The sequence below is a fragment of the Microcaecilia unicolor genome, chromosome 2, assembly GCF_901765095.1.
Source record: "Microcaecilia unicolor chromosome 2, aMicUni1.1, whole genome shotgun sequence".
In the NCBI taxonomy this organism is placed as follows: Eukaryota; Metazoa; Chordata; class Amphibia; order Gymnophiona; family Siphonopidae; genus Microcaecilia; species Microcaecilia unicolor.
Window position 1 is genome coordinate 286,131,724 of NC_044032.1, and position 15,168 is coordinate 286,146,891.

Sequence of the window (15,168 nt, forward strand, 5' to 3'; positions counted from 1 at the left end):
AATGTTATTTTTTTGCCATTGCTGTCAGCTGGTTTGCTTTGGTCACAGCTTCTGACAGACCTTTGGTTCTCTTCCCCTTTTCCCCCCTTCTTTTGGCTTTCTTCTTTTGATTGTTTTTTCTTCCTTTGATTGTTTTTCTTCTCTTCTTTGCATGCAGGTTCATAACTAACCATCATAAGATGGGCTATGAGTGCCTTGGCCAGGATTGTGATGTAGCCAAGGATTAGGCAACTGTTATCCTCGAATGCTGAAAGCTGATCACAATTCCAAAGATATCTTCACTTAAGATGTACAGTATGAGATGCATTTACATAGTAACATAGTAGATTACGGCAGAAAAAGACCTGCACGGTCCATCCAGTCTGCCCAACAAGACAAACATATGTGTAAACCTTACCTTGATTTGTACCTGCCTTATTCAGGGCACAGACCATTCAAGTCTGCACAGCAGTACTTCCTGCCTCCCAACCACCAGTCCCGCCTCCCATCACCGGCTCTGGCACAGACCGTATAAGTCTGCCCTCCACTATCCTCGCCTCCCAATCACCCACCCCTCTTCCCCCCACCTGCTCCGCCACCCAATTTCGGCTAAGCTTCTGAGGATCCATTCCTTCTGCACAGGATTCCTTTATGCATATCCCACGCATGTTTGAATTCCGTTATCGTTTTCATCTCCACCACCTCTCTGTGAAAAAATACTTCCTGACATCTTTCCTGAGGCTGCCCCCCTTCAACCTCATTTCATGTCCTCTCATTCTACCGCCTTCCCATCTCCGGAAAAGATTTGTTTGCGGATTAATACCTTTCAAATATTTGCATGCACAGCCTTCATTATATGCATATGCATCTACATTGTGAATATCTTTAAAATCCCATCAGCTTGTTGCACTCAAGGACCAAATTTGACTACCTTTGATGTAACCTATTGAAGCATTTACTTTATACTGTTGACAAGGGTCATCAAGAACCACAGGATGGCTCTTAAAGATTTGAAGATGTCTGGATCCTCTGAGCTGTTGCCAAAAGTTTTGAAAAGAAAAAGAACCAGGGAACTAAGTTAACTGCTGGAGGAAAAAAAGTTGCAAAATGATACATCAACTCCTTCACCAGGAAAACCTTAAAATAGGACAAAAAACTGAGACAGATCTTGGTCTCCAGCTTGCATGGAGCTGAGGAAAGTTAGTTCTATGAGCTAAGTGAAGAAGAAGCTTCTTTGATGCTCAATGAGCCAGCCATACTGGAGTGTGTCATCTGACTCCTTAGGTAACTCTTCTGGAAAGGAAAAGGAAATGGGACTTGATATACCGCCTTTCTGAGGTTTTTGCAACTACATTCAAAGCGGTTTACATATATTCAGGTACTTATTTTGTACCAGGGGCAATGGAGGGTTAAGTGACTTGCCCAGAGGAAGATTACTCTACCTTCCATTCATGGCGGTCATTTAACAATTGAGGAACAAAAGAGCAGAGGTGGTTAAAGGAAATGGAGACCTGAGCCACAGGTGCCAACAAGAAATTTCAGCTCAGAGCATTGACTGTTCCACCCAGGGGCAACGGAACACCTCTGATTGGAGTGGCCAAACAAACTAATCCCTGTCTCTGTTCCCAGGGTCTTTAGTTGCTGATGCTGTGTGGGCAAGATACATTGCTCGAGTCATGTCCCCAGTTGCCTACCCCATTGTACTACCTATGGATCCACCTATTTCTGCCTCCCTTGTAGCACTGATATTGAGCTTTAAGTTAAGGATCAATGTTCATGGCCAGATTAACACTATGTTGGTCAATTGGCCATAGGCAGACCTATATTTGTAGCCCCCCCCCAAGATCTTTATTCATAACTCCCCCCCCCCCCCCCACACACACACAAAATTCAAAAATGGCAGGGAAAAATGCTGTGGGTGTGGAGGCAGTAATAGTTTGTGAGTGAGCATGGAGACTAGGTACCCATGATTAGAATGGAGGGGCTTAATGGTTAGAGCTTTAGAGCTGTCAAGTTACCCAGTTACAAAAGGGAAATTTTAGTTCAGTCCTGGAATGCTGGTGCATTATGGGACCTGAAATGCTTATTTCAATGGGGTAGAATCAGGCACTACAAATAGCACACTGGATTGGGATATAAGTTCATCAACCGGACTGGCCAAAAAAATCTTTCTTCCGAAACTGGGTAACTTGACTGCTCTGCAGTAATGGGCTGAGAGCCAGGACAGTTGGGCAAGTCATATTGTTTCTAGTGCAAAGCAAGGATTACAAAGGTGGACTACCCCAAAAAGTAAGATTTATGGGCAATGCATCTGAGTTATACATTTACAAAGTTTCTTTACAAGTGAAAAAGCTTCACAAGTGGAAGCAACAAAATAATATATTTATCTTAGTTTGGTGCTTCTGAAGGATGTAGACAGAATGGAGGCAGTATTAGGACAGTTTTCAAAGGAATTTGCTCAGCTATCTTAATAGCTAGCTTGGTAAATTCTCTGGGCTGAAAACTCCTTGTCACTTAATATTATACAGGTACATATATACCAGTGAACTTCTCCATTCTAGCTGAAATTCTCAAACGAAAGTTCTATTTATATGAGACTTTTTCCCTACCAGAGACAAAGAAACATATACACACACATGCACCATCTTTAAAAAGGCAAAGGTATTCATTGATTACTTCCCTCAAGAGGATCTAGATGAATTCCCTTCCCTGTTTGGCTCTAGACAAGGATGCAAAACATGCCTTTATACGCAAAAAACAAAACAAAAGAACACTGAGGGCCTCCATAATGGTTAGGGGTGAATGCAGGCTCTCATAGCTACATATATCTTACCTCTTTGAAGATGGGCAGAAAGACCTTTCTGATTTGAAACAAAGGAATCCTTTTGGAGATAAAGTCAAGGAGGCTGTTGATGTTTTCAAGAACCACCATACAATGTTTTGGATCTTGTCCTCCACCACTTTTGAGCTAGGAGTTACAGGTGTCAAGATCCCCAAAAGCATGTTTCCAGGGACTAACTTGCTGCAGGCAGTACTGAGCTTCAAACCTCGCCACTGTGAAAATAGAAACTTCAAGTCCCACTCTACTAGCCAATCAAAATCAGAGATAGGTGTTAGACTCAGTTTAGAGTGTAGAGTTAGCACTCCAGTCCTAATTCTGAAAGACTTCCCTTTAGGAATGAGGTTGAGGTCTTCTGCAAACTAATGACCCTTTGGCTTTCAGCAGCTGGTTCCTTACTTAGCAACATGGTGAATGACAGCAGATAAGGACCAGGATGGCCCAGCCATTCTTCCCAGTAAGTTGTTTAGGGTTGTAACCATTCTGTGTAGTTTACCCTATGTCTTCCATTGTAACCAATGCTCCATGTAGATTATCCCAGACCTTTTGAGTAGATTTGTAACTACCACTCCATGCAATGTGTTTTTGGAAGCACAGTGTAGTCATATCACTCTTTTGGGCTGAATCACTAATTTGTTTAAATTACCCTAATGGGATCCTCTGTGTTTATTCCATGTCTTTTTGAATTCCACTACCTTTTGTCTTCTGTACCTTTGGGAGATATTACAGGCATGGACCATCCTTACTGTGAAAAATGTTTCTTACCATTGTTCGTCGGTCTGCTTCTTTGGAAGTTCAGACCCACTTTCTTTAGATAGCATAAGAAGACTACAAACAACATAGTAAGTTTTGTTGTTGGTTTTTTTTTAGCTTACTGTGCTTTATCAGCAAAGCAAATATTAATATGCAGTAAGTACAAGCTTGTGCAGTACATGTTGGGGACATATCCAGTATGTCCTCTGCGATTACCACATTGAAACGTTACTTTCTGCATGTTAAGTCCATTGGCAATTAGTGTGGTTGCACTTTATGCCTCTAAGTGCTCCTGTATTAAGCACACAAGTAACAGCATATGGTAAGTACCAATCACCAACTTCAGTGTACAGTCCATGCCTATTCTCCACTCACAACCTGCCTAGTTCCCTAATACAACATAAAGTTAACACGTAAATTAGCATGTGTCGTCATGCCACCACAGTAAGTTACTGCACTCATTTGATAATGGTGCATGTTAATTCACGCATTAATTACTTAACGTACTTTAGTAAAAGGGCCCCTATGTTGATTAAAACATTCTCTGAATCAGTCACCCAGGAAAGCATTAGCATTAGAGAAATCAGGTTAATGTGTAGTAATGTTCATATCAGTTTCTCAGTTGAGCTGCTGGAGTTTCTCAGTTGAGCTGCTAGAGATCAGAATGAACTCGGGATAAAACAAAATGTATTTTAAAGACTGGAATCTCAGCATCATGCACAGACACATTATTCATGACTAATCATGCAGAGGTAACATCTTTAATAAAACGCAGGCCACTCATAACAAGGGTCATCAGATATTGTAGCCATGTCCAATCCCCCTCATACAACTCCAAATATTTTTATCTCTGATGGGGTTTGGAATAGTTCTTTATGGTCGGGCCATTTTCTGTATTCATTTAATATTAGGTGGACGCAGATTCAGAGTAAAGTGGAGTGACTGAAAACTTCTTATTTAGCTAGAGGATTAGCGAACAGTGCTACATTTTGGATGATATTGAGAGTTAACTCCTATAGATTTTGTGACACACTGACATACATTGAATACAGATTTTGTGACACATTGACATACTCTTGAATACAGAGATTTTGGATGAGAGAGCTCCTTATCGTCAAAGGTTAAAGCGGTTATGGCCTTCTGATAAATGGTTTGATGGTGAGCTTTTACCGCTTAAGAGGAACTGTGGGAGGTTAGAGTATGCATGGCATAGGATCAGATCTGAAACTCTTAGAAGTGATTGGAAGCTTTAGGTAAGAAGATATAAATTGGCTCTAGAACCTAAGAGAGAGAGAAATAAATGTTACTCTAAATTGATAGGATATTTCCGATGCTGAAGTGTTGTTTAAATTAGTACGTGAACTTACAGATGCCAGTACATGTTTAAGCTATACTCGGGTAAAAATGCCTTTGGCTGTGCAACTGGCAAATTTTTTTCAGTCCAAGATACTATTAGAATGGGAATGGGACTTGATATACTGCCTTTCTGTGTTTTTTTTTTTTTGCAACTACACTCAAAGTAGTTTACATATTGTATACAGGTACTTATTTTTTGAACCTGGAGCAATGGAGGGTTAAGTGACTTGCCCAGAGTCACAAGGAGCTGCAGTGGGAATCAAACCCAGTTCCCCAGAATCAAAGTCTGCTGCACTAACCACTAGACCACTCCTAGCAATTTGATGGGAGTGTTAGTTCCTTTCTAGGAGGAATTTTGGATTCGGTCTTAATTTCTATTCCAGTAGATAGTCTGGTCGGAATTTCTTCCATTGGAAGGGTCAACAGTTGATGCCTTGTATACCAAGTATGTATAAGTATATAAGTATTGCCATACTGAGACAGACCGAAGGTCCATCAAGCCCTGCATCCTAGTTCCAACAGTGGCCAATCCAGGACGCAAGTACCTAGCAAGATCCCAAAAAAGTACAATATATTTTATGCTGCTTATCGTAGAATTAAGAAGTGGATTTTCCCCATGTCCATTTTAATAATTGTCTCTGGACTTTTCCTTTAGGAAACCATCCAAACCTTTTATAAACCCTGCTAAGCTAACTGCTTTTACCGCATTCTCTGGCAATAAATTCCAGAGTTTAAGTACACATTGAGTGAAGAAATGTTTTCTTCGATTTGTTTTAAATTTACTACTTTGTAGCTTCATTGCATGCCCCCTAGGCCTAGTATTTTTGGAAAGAGTAAACAAGCGATTCATGTCTACCCATTCCACTTCACTCATTATTTTATAGACCTCTATCATATCTCCCCTCTCCTTTCTTTTCTCCAAGCTGAAGAACCCTAACTGCTTCTTTGAAGTTTTGGCAGCATCTTTATTGCTGGCTTAAACCCTCCTTTTAGCTGGAAAGTTCCCATTGGAGCTAGGAGAGATTACTATCATGCCAATAGTAAAGAATATCAAGGACTCTCAGGATTTGGCTTCTAATTATAGGCCGTTGCATCTGTCCCTCTGTTTGTTAAGCTTATGGAAGGTATAGTTGCCTTTCAACTGACTATGTGTCAGGGGAGTCCAACCTCAGCCCTCATCAGTTCAGGTTTTCAGGATTTCCCCAATGAATATGCATGAGATCTATTTACATACAATGAAGGCAGTGCATGTAAATAGATCTCATGCATACTCATTGGGGACATCTTAAAAATCCAACTGGATTACAGCCCTCGAGGATCAAGGTTGGACAGCCCTGATGTAAATCATTGTAATGTGCTGCACTCTTCCCAATCTGGATTCAGATCAAATTTTTAGTACGGAAACATTGGTTGGGTCACTGATCACTGATAGGTACAGTTCATTTATAGCTTAGTGAGGATAAAAAAGTGTTTCATCCTCTAATTTGAACTTACCTTGTGCCTTCAGTTTGGTCAATCATGATATTGTGTTGCATAGTTAGATAGTATAGAGCTTTCAGGGCATCTGTTTTCTTGGTTTCGGTGTTTTTTGAAATTGAGAAGTTCTAAGGTTAACATTCGGTCTTGTTTATCATAGGGGTGGCGTAACCCATGTGGTGTTCCCTGGGGTTCTTCGCGATCTCCACTTTGTATTTACATTCTCTTGGCTTTGAATTAGAGACACGTGGAGGGGTATAATCGAATGGGGCGCCCAAGTTTTCATGAGGGGATCCTTGTAGGACGGCCCTAAATGTTGAGATGGTCGACCTTAGAAATGGAAACCGAGGACGCCCATCTCAAAAACGACCAAATCCAAGCCCTTTGGTTGTGGAAGGAGCCAGAATTCTTAGTGCACTGGTCCCCCTGACATGCCAGGACACCAACCGGGCACCCTAGGGGGCACTGCAGTGGACTTCACAAATTGCTCCCAGGTGTATAGCTCCCTTACCTTGAGTGCTGAGCCCCCCAAATGCCCCCCAAAACCCACTCCCCACAACTATACACCACTGCTATAGACCTTAGGGTTGAAGGGGGGCACTTAGATGTGGGTATAGTGGGTTTGTGGTGGATTTTGGAAGGCTCACATTTACCACCACAAGTGTAACAGGTGGGGAGGGGGATGGGCCTGGGCCCGCCTGCCTGAAGTGCACTGCACCCACTAAAATTGCTCCAGGGACCTGCATACTTCTGTCCTGGAGCTGGGTATGACATTTAAGGCTGGCAAAACATTAAAAAAAAATTTTTTTTTAGGGTGGGAGGGGGTTGGTGACCACTGGGGAAGTAGGGGGAGGTCATCCCTGATACCCTCCGATGGTCATCTGGTCAGTTTGGGCACCTTTTCACAGCTTGGTCGCAAGAAAAAATGGACCAAGTAAAGTGGGCCAAGTACTCCTCAGGGACGTCCTTCTTTTTTCCATTATCGGCCGAGGACGCCCATCTCTTAATCATGCCCCAGTCCTGCCTTCACTATGGTGCCGACACGCACCCATGAACTTTGGTCGTCCCCGCGACGGGAAGCAGGTGAGGACGCCCAAAATCGGCTTTCGATTATGCTGATTGGGCGACCCTGAGAGAAGGACGCCCATCTCCCGATTTGTGTCAGAAGATGGGCACCCTTCTCTTTTGAAAATAAGCCTGAAGGTGTTACATAGTTATGCTGATTATATTACAGTCCTCATTCTTGTGTCAACTACAGTTGTATCAGAAATGGTAGCACCACAAAATGTTATGTTTAGATCACTTGATGTTTGCACATAAGTTGAAATTAAATACCTATAAGATGAAATTTTTATTTGTCAGTTGCTGTTCTGCTCTTCTTGAATCTGATATTATAATTAATCGACAAGAGTACTTTTTTTGTCTGTGGTGAGAATCTGTGAGGTGAATAGGTTAGTCCAAAGCGTTTTTGTTCTTATGCGCGAACTCTGCTGCATTCTAAAGTATTTTGAGGAGGAGCAATTTTGTCTCCTTGTACAAGCCTTGCTGTTAAGTCTCTTAGGGTCCTGTTTACTAAACCGCGTTATAGGTGCGTTAACATCTTTAATGCATGTTAACCAGTTGCCTATATGGTTAACGCGCACGCTAATTGTAGGCGGGTTAAAAACGCCAACATGCCTTAGTAAACGGGGCCCTTAGACTAGTGCAACATTACTTATTTGAACTGCCCTGTGTTTTTGATGAAAAAAACGTCAGATTATCCAGAAAACTGCCTTGTGCCTTTTGCAGAGCTGGTGGGGGGAGGCAGGGATGGTGGTTGTGAGGCGGAGCTAGTGCTGGGCAAGACTTCTAGGATCTTTGCCCTGAAAATGGCAGATACAAATCAAGGTAAGGTATACACAAAAAGTAGCACATATGAGTTTATCTTGTTGGGCAGATTGGATGGACCGTGCAGGCCTTTTTCTGCCGTCATCTACTATGTTACTATCAGGCTTATTTTCGAAAGTGATCGCCAGCCATCTTCCGACATAAATCGGGAGGTGGCCAGCGATCTCGCAAAAGCGGCGAAATCGGTATAATTGAAAGCGGCGTTTTTGACACCATCGCCGCTTTCCTGTCGCTGCGACAGCGAAAGTTCAAGGGGGCGTGTCGGCGGCGAAGCAAAGGCAGGACATGGGCAGGCATGGGCATGGCTACCAGATGGCTGGCTTTTGCAGAAAATGAAAAAAAAAGCGACGTTAATCAGTATTTCGCCGCTTTTACTTGGTCCTTTTATTTTCACGACCAAGCCTCAAAAAGGTGCCCCAATTGACCAGATGACCACCGGAGGGAATGGGGGATGACCTCCCCATACTCCCCCAGTGGTCACCAACCCCATCCTACACTAAAAAAATAAAGATAAAACACTTATGCCAGCCTCAAATGTCATACCCAGCTCCCTGACAGCAGTATGCAAGTCCCTGGAGCAGTTTTTAATGGGTGCAGTGCACTTCAGGCAGGCAGACCCAGGTTCATCCCCCCCTACCTGTTACACTTGTGGTGCTAAGTGTTGAGCCCTCTGAACCCCCCAAAACCCACTGTACCCACATATAGGTGCCTCCCTTCACCCATATGGGCTATGGTAATGGTGTAGACTTGTGGGGAGTGGGTTTGGGGGGGATTTGGGGGGCTCAACACCCAAGGGAAGGGAGCTATGCACCTGGGAGCTATTTGTGTATTATTTAAACATTTTTAGAAGTCCCCCCAGGGTGCCTGGTTGGTGTCCTGGCATGTCAGGGGGACCAGTGCACTACAAATGCTGGCTTCTCCCATGACCAAATGCCTTGGATTTCACCGGGTTTGAGATGGCTGGCTTTTTTTTCCATTATCGCTGAAAAACAAAACCGGCGATCTCAAACCCGGAGAACTCTGGCATTTGGCTGAGCTAAACCGTATTATCGAAAAAAAAGATGGCCAGCCATCTTTTTCGAAAATACGGTTCCGGCCAGCTGTTGCGCCGCTGCCAAAATAGATCGCTGGCGACCTATTTCGCTGGCGACGTTCGATTATGCCCCTCCACGTATGTTACTATGTTATTTACTCTTTAAGACAATTTGTTGAAATTTGTTTTATGTCATGATTCATTGGTTGCCAGTGAGAAATTTGTTTAATTTTTTTTGTTTCTTATATAAATCATTGTATGTGTTGGCCCACTTTATTTATCCAATTGTTTGGTATTAGAAATGTCAGTTAGACCTTTGAGAAGTATTAATCTGTTAACTTACTATTTGGAGAATTTATTGGTGTTTCAGGTGGCTAGGCTAGGTAGGGAAATCTCTCCTATGTTATTGAATGCAAATAGTTATTTAGATTTTAGTTTCAAAAAATGTTATGTAATGGTTTGGAAGATTGATTTTTTTTATGTTTTATTGTTTTGGTGCTTATAATAATTTGCTTGATTTGTAATGTTGTTTGACTGTAATTCCTGGTTGTGGCCAGCTTCTACAATTGTATTCCACATTGAACTGTAAGGTTTTTGCTGAATCAAACATATAAATGGCGAGTGACCGTACTCACTCGCAAATGCGCAGTAGAGACTTCCCTCTTTGTCCCGCCCCTGTGTCAATACATGATGACGGGGGCGGGACAGAGAGGGAAACTGTGCGAAGCTGCCGACGTCGCTACTGCTCCCCCCCGAGGTTGCCGCCGCCCCCCTCCACCCGGCCCGAGCCCTCTCTTCGGTATTGAACTTACATCGGCAAAACGCAGCACGCGGAACAGCTGAGCTCCTGTCACCCTTTCTTCCCTGCCTGTGTCCAGCCCTCGCCGATTTTACGTCACATGAGGGCGGGACACAGGCAGAGAAGGAAGGCCGACGGGAGCTCAGCTGATCTGCATGCTGCCTGCGTTTCGCCGATGTAAGTTCAATACCGAAGAGAGGGCCCGGGCGAGGTGCAGGGGTGGTGGCGGTGACTCCGGGGGGGGGGGGGGAAGAGGCGAAGGGAGGGGGCCTTGCCAAAACCCCATACTAGCCCGTTTTAACAGGCTCAACGGCTAGTATAAAAATAAATTATGTTAAAATTACACTCATTACACCCTTCCCCCCCCACCACCCAGTTGGCTCTCCTTGTTTTTATGAGTGGTAAATACTATGACATAATGCGTATTGTTTGAATATTTTCTTCTGTTCTAATTGTGTATTGCCTGTGTCTGGATTTTTCTTACCGTACACCTCCTTAGTTGAATTTCTTCAAAAAGGCAGTAAGTAAATCCTAAGAAATAAACAAATAGTTTTTTTTTGAAAATCAGATCTGGGAAGCTATCTTCCACACATCCAAAGCAATGATCTATATATAACTAATGTAGAAGAAGCCAGGCTGAAACAGAGTATGATTTGCTTGTGATTATTCTGTGGTGGCTAGTTGTATAGCTCAGGGAGATACCTCTGCTGCAGATTAGTACAATAGACCACTTCTGTAAGCACACATCATTGTGACTCAATTTAAAATGGTTAGGTGGATCACTTTTGGGCTCATTTTCAAAACAGAAAAAACATCTAGAAAGTGGCATTTGGATGTTTTTCACACAAAAACGTCCAAATCAGTATTTACGAAGCCTATTTTTAGATGTTTTTCTTTGAAGTTCGTCAGGAGGGCATATCAGGGGGCGTGTTCAGGGCGAGACTTGGGCGTTCCTGAGACAGACGTTTTTCAGCCATAATGGAAGAAAACAAAAACACCCAGGACTAAAACTAAGACGTTTTGACCTAGACCTGTTTTTATAACGAATAAGGCACAAAAAGGTGCCCTAAATAATCAGATGAGTACTGGAGGGAATTAGGGATGACCTCCCCTTATTCCCTCAGTGATCACTAACCTCCTCCCGCCCACCAAAAATGTGATGAAAATCATTACTTGCCAGCCTCAGATGTTATACTCAGGTCCATTACAACAGCATGCAGGTCCCTGGAGTAGTCTAGTGGTGGGTGCAGTGCACTACTACTACTACTACTTATCATTTCTATAGTGCTACTAGACGTACGCAGCGCTGTACACTTGAACATGAAGAGACAGTCCCTGCTCGACAGAGCTTACAATCTAATTAGGACAGACAAACAGAACAAACAAGAGATAAGGGAATATTGCACTACAGACAGATGGACCCAGGCTTCTACCTCCCTCTACCTGTTACACTTGAGGAGGAAACTCACCAGAAACCCACTGTACCCATATATAGGTGCCCCCTTCACCCGTAAGGGCTATGTAGTAGTGTACAGTTGGGGGTAGTAGGTTTTGGGGGCTCAGCAGACATGGTAAGGGAGCAGTGGTCAGATGTGTACCTGGGAGAATTTTGTGAAGTCCACTGTGGTGCCCTATTGCTTTCCTGGGATGTCAGGGGGACCAGTGTACTAAAAATGTTGGCTCCTCCTACATCCCAATGGCTTGATTTTGAGCACTTTGCACTTGGACGTTTTTCTTTCGAAAATGGACCAAAAAATAAAACGTCCAAATCACAAAACCTTCTATTTTCGAAAACAAAAGATAGGCTTTTTTCTTTTTTGAAAATGACCTTCTTTGCTATTCAGAATTTGGACGTTTTTTGCAAAACGTCCAAAGTCAGACTTAGATGTCATATCGAAAGTGCCCCTCCACAGCACACAGATGCCATCTGAGTGCTCTTCTCTCTTAGAATATATTATTTTGTGTTAGGGGCCTATTTATGAAAATGAATGTTTTTGCTAACCAGGCATATTAGCATACCTGCATTCAATTTAATGGGCTCTATTAACGCATAACACATTTTGGTAATTAAGATCCCTAATGTGTTTCCTTACAACTAAAGATACAGAGTGCCAAAGGTTTGTTTTCCAGTGGAGTCCTTCTAATACAGGCACAAAATATGAACACTGATGCCAAATCTTAATTCTTTAAAAAGAATGTGAAAAGACAGTGTGTGTGTGTGTTGGGCATTCATGTGTGCATTGAGGTGCTCATTTTTAAAACAGAAAAACATCCAAAAAGTGCACAAAGTGGCAGATGGATGGTTGTTTTTGCCAAAACATCCAGATCGCTATTTTGAAACCCATTTTAAAGGCACTTTTCTATGCAATTCATATGCAGTGCATCAAAATCACCAGGAGGTGTGTTGGGGGCGGGATCTGGGCATTCCCAAAACTTGGATGTTTTTCTGCCATAATAGGAACAAAGCTAAAACATCCAGGGCTAGAGGTTAGACAATTTGGTCTTGACCTGGTTCAATCTACTACTACTACTACTACTTAACATTTCTAGAGCGCTACTAGGGTTACACAGCGCTGTACAAATTAACGAATAAGGACGGTCCCTGCTCAGAAGAGCTTACAATCTAAAGGATGAAATGTCAAGTTGGGGTAGATGAGATTTCCTGAGAAGAGATGTAGTGATTAGGTGCCGAAGGCGACATTGAAGAGGTGGGCTTTCAGCAATGATTTGAGGATGGGTAGGGAGGGGGCCTGGCATATGGGCTCAAGGAGTTTGTTCCAAGCATGGGGTGAGGCGAGGCAGAAAGGGCGAAGCCTAGAGTTGGCGGTGGTGGAGAAGGGTACTGAAAGGAGGGATTTGTCTTGAGAGCGGAGGTTACGGGTAGGGACGTAAGGGGAGATGAGGGTAGAGAGGTAAGGAGGGGCTGCAGATCGAGTGCGTTTGTAGGTGAGTAGGAGAAGCTTGAACTGTATTCACAGCAAAGTCACAAAAAGGCGCCTTAAATAACCAAATGATCACTGGAAGGATCACTCTCCCAGTAGTCACAGACCCCCTCCCGCCCCACAACGATGTGAAAGAAACAGTACATACCAGGCTCTATGACAGTCTCAGATGTTATGGTCAGCCCTATTAGAACAACAAGCAGGTCCCTGGAGTAACGTAGTGGTCAGTGCGGTGCACTGTACTGAAGGGGACCCAGGCCCATATCCCACTCTAACTGTCACACTTGTGGTGGAAAGTGTGAACTCTTCAAAACCCTTCAAACCCACCAAAAACCTACTGTTCCTACATATAGGTGACACCTGCAGTCTTAAGGACTTGTAGTGGTATACAGTAGGCTTTTAGTGGGGTTTGGAGGTCTCACCATACAATATAAGGGGGTAGTGGTGAGATGTGTACCTGGGACCTTTTATGTGAAGTCCACTGCAGTGGCCCTTAGGGTGCCCCACTGCTCTGCCAGTATGTCTGTGTGGCCAGTCTACTAAGAATTCTGGCCCTCTCCATACATCCCAATGGCTTGCTTTTTGTGCATTTTTCTGTTGTCTGTTTTTTTCTCCCCCTCAAAAAATGGTCTAAAAAGATAGACGCATTGAGCACAAAAATATCAAACAAATGGGCCATTTTAAAACCAAAAGTTGGACGTTTTTCTGTTTTGAAAATGAGCATGTTCGCTATTTAGCCTGTGCAAACAGGCAAAATACCACAAAAGCTGCAACATGGTTTGTGGTGGCCTGTTTTTCACATGCTAAGTGCACTTTAGGGCTTAATGCTGTTCAGTAAAAGGGCCCCTTAGTGTGGAACATCTATGGTGTGCAAGGGTGAAGTGCACATGGGAGGGGCATGGGTGGGTCAGGGGTTAACAAGCTAATGAGCCGATGCTCAAAACCCAACACCAGCGGAAGAGGCGATTAGCACTGGAATAGCGCCACCATTAGAAACAGGAAACAATGTGTGCACCAAAGATTGGCGGAAATAGCACGCAGATGTAGTCAAACGGATGTTAATGAGGTTATTTCCTATTCCCTCCCAATGCTCAGAGAACAGCGCACAAAACAAGGCCGCCCTTATTGCTGAAACGTAACGCCAGCTAGGAGCACGCGTTGGGGTGTTTGAAGAGAGGATTTGTCATGATTCTTTCTTTAAAATCTGCCAGATTTTATTTAATTTGGAAACAGAAGGAAGCCTGTACAAGCCTGTAAGCACTGGTAGTGAGAGACAAATGTATGTGAGTCAGAGCAAACCCGAAAGTGGAAGCACACATTGGCTCCTGTTTTCTGCGTTTAAATATAAGCTTTTCAGGTGAAAAAACAAATTGAGAAGCTTATATTAAAGGCGCAGAAGAATGGTGCCGATGAGTGCTTTGCTTCTGGGTTTGCCTTGTGCTTATCGCAAAACTCTTGTGCACACGCACCAGGTATGTTCCTCCCCCTTGCTTTCAGTCAAACAGCATGCATACTATTTGTATCTTGTTACAGTTGAGCGTTGGGGAGCTATCTCTCAGCACTGCTCCTGGGGGGGGGCAGGGGGGGCAAAATTCTCCAGGCCTCCAGGGGGTCCCGGCACAGGGGTCTCTCTCTCTCTCCTGCTCCTGACAGGAGCCGGGTGATCGTGTCCCGACAGGAGCAGGAGAGAGAAAACTCTGGCGCCGGGCCCCCCTTGCATTGCCTGCCTAGCAGCTGCTGGGCCCTCAGGCCGTGCATGCTCAGTTTGAGACTGAGCATGTGCGACCTGAGGAAAGCAGCCACAGGGGCAGGGAATGCTGGGCAGAGGAAGGAGCTGTGCTGCTTGCAGCTGGTGGGGCCAGCCAAGGTACTTTGGGGGGGGGGGGGGGCAGCGGTGGCGATGATGATTTGGAAGGGGGGTAGTGGCCTTGTCCCAGATCTGGCTCAGTCTCTCGGCCGCCTTGATCGGGTGTTGTTCCAGATAGCGCCGAATTCTGAGCATCAGCTCATAAGATTCTAGAGTGCTGTCAGTTAAATGTGTGACTGCAAACATTTAGTCATGGTCATTTACACCAGCTATTGTTTTTTGCTAGAATGCATGTGT

General features: G+C 43.9%; 1 protein-coding gene across 1 annotated transcript in view; it reads left to right on the top strand.

The window, feature by feature from the left end:
* Positions 1-15,168, top strand: part of BNC2 (basonuclin 2) — a 727,828-nt gene that overhangs the window by 105,779 nt on the left and 606,881 nt on the right. The window lies entirely within an intron of this gene.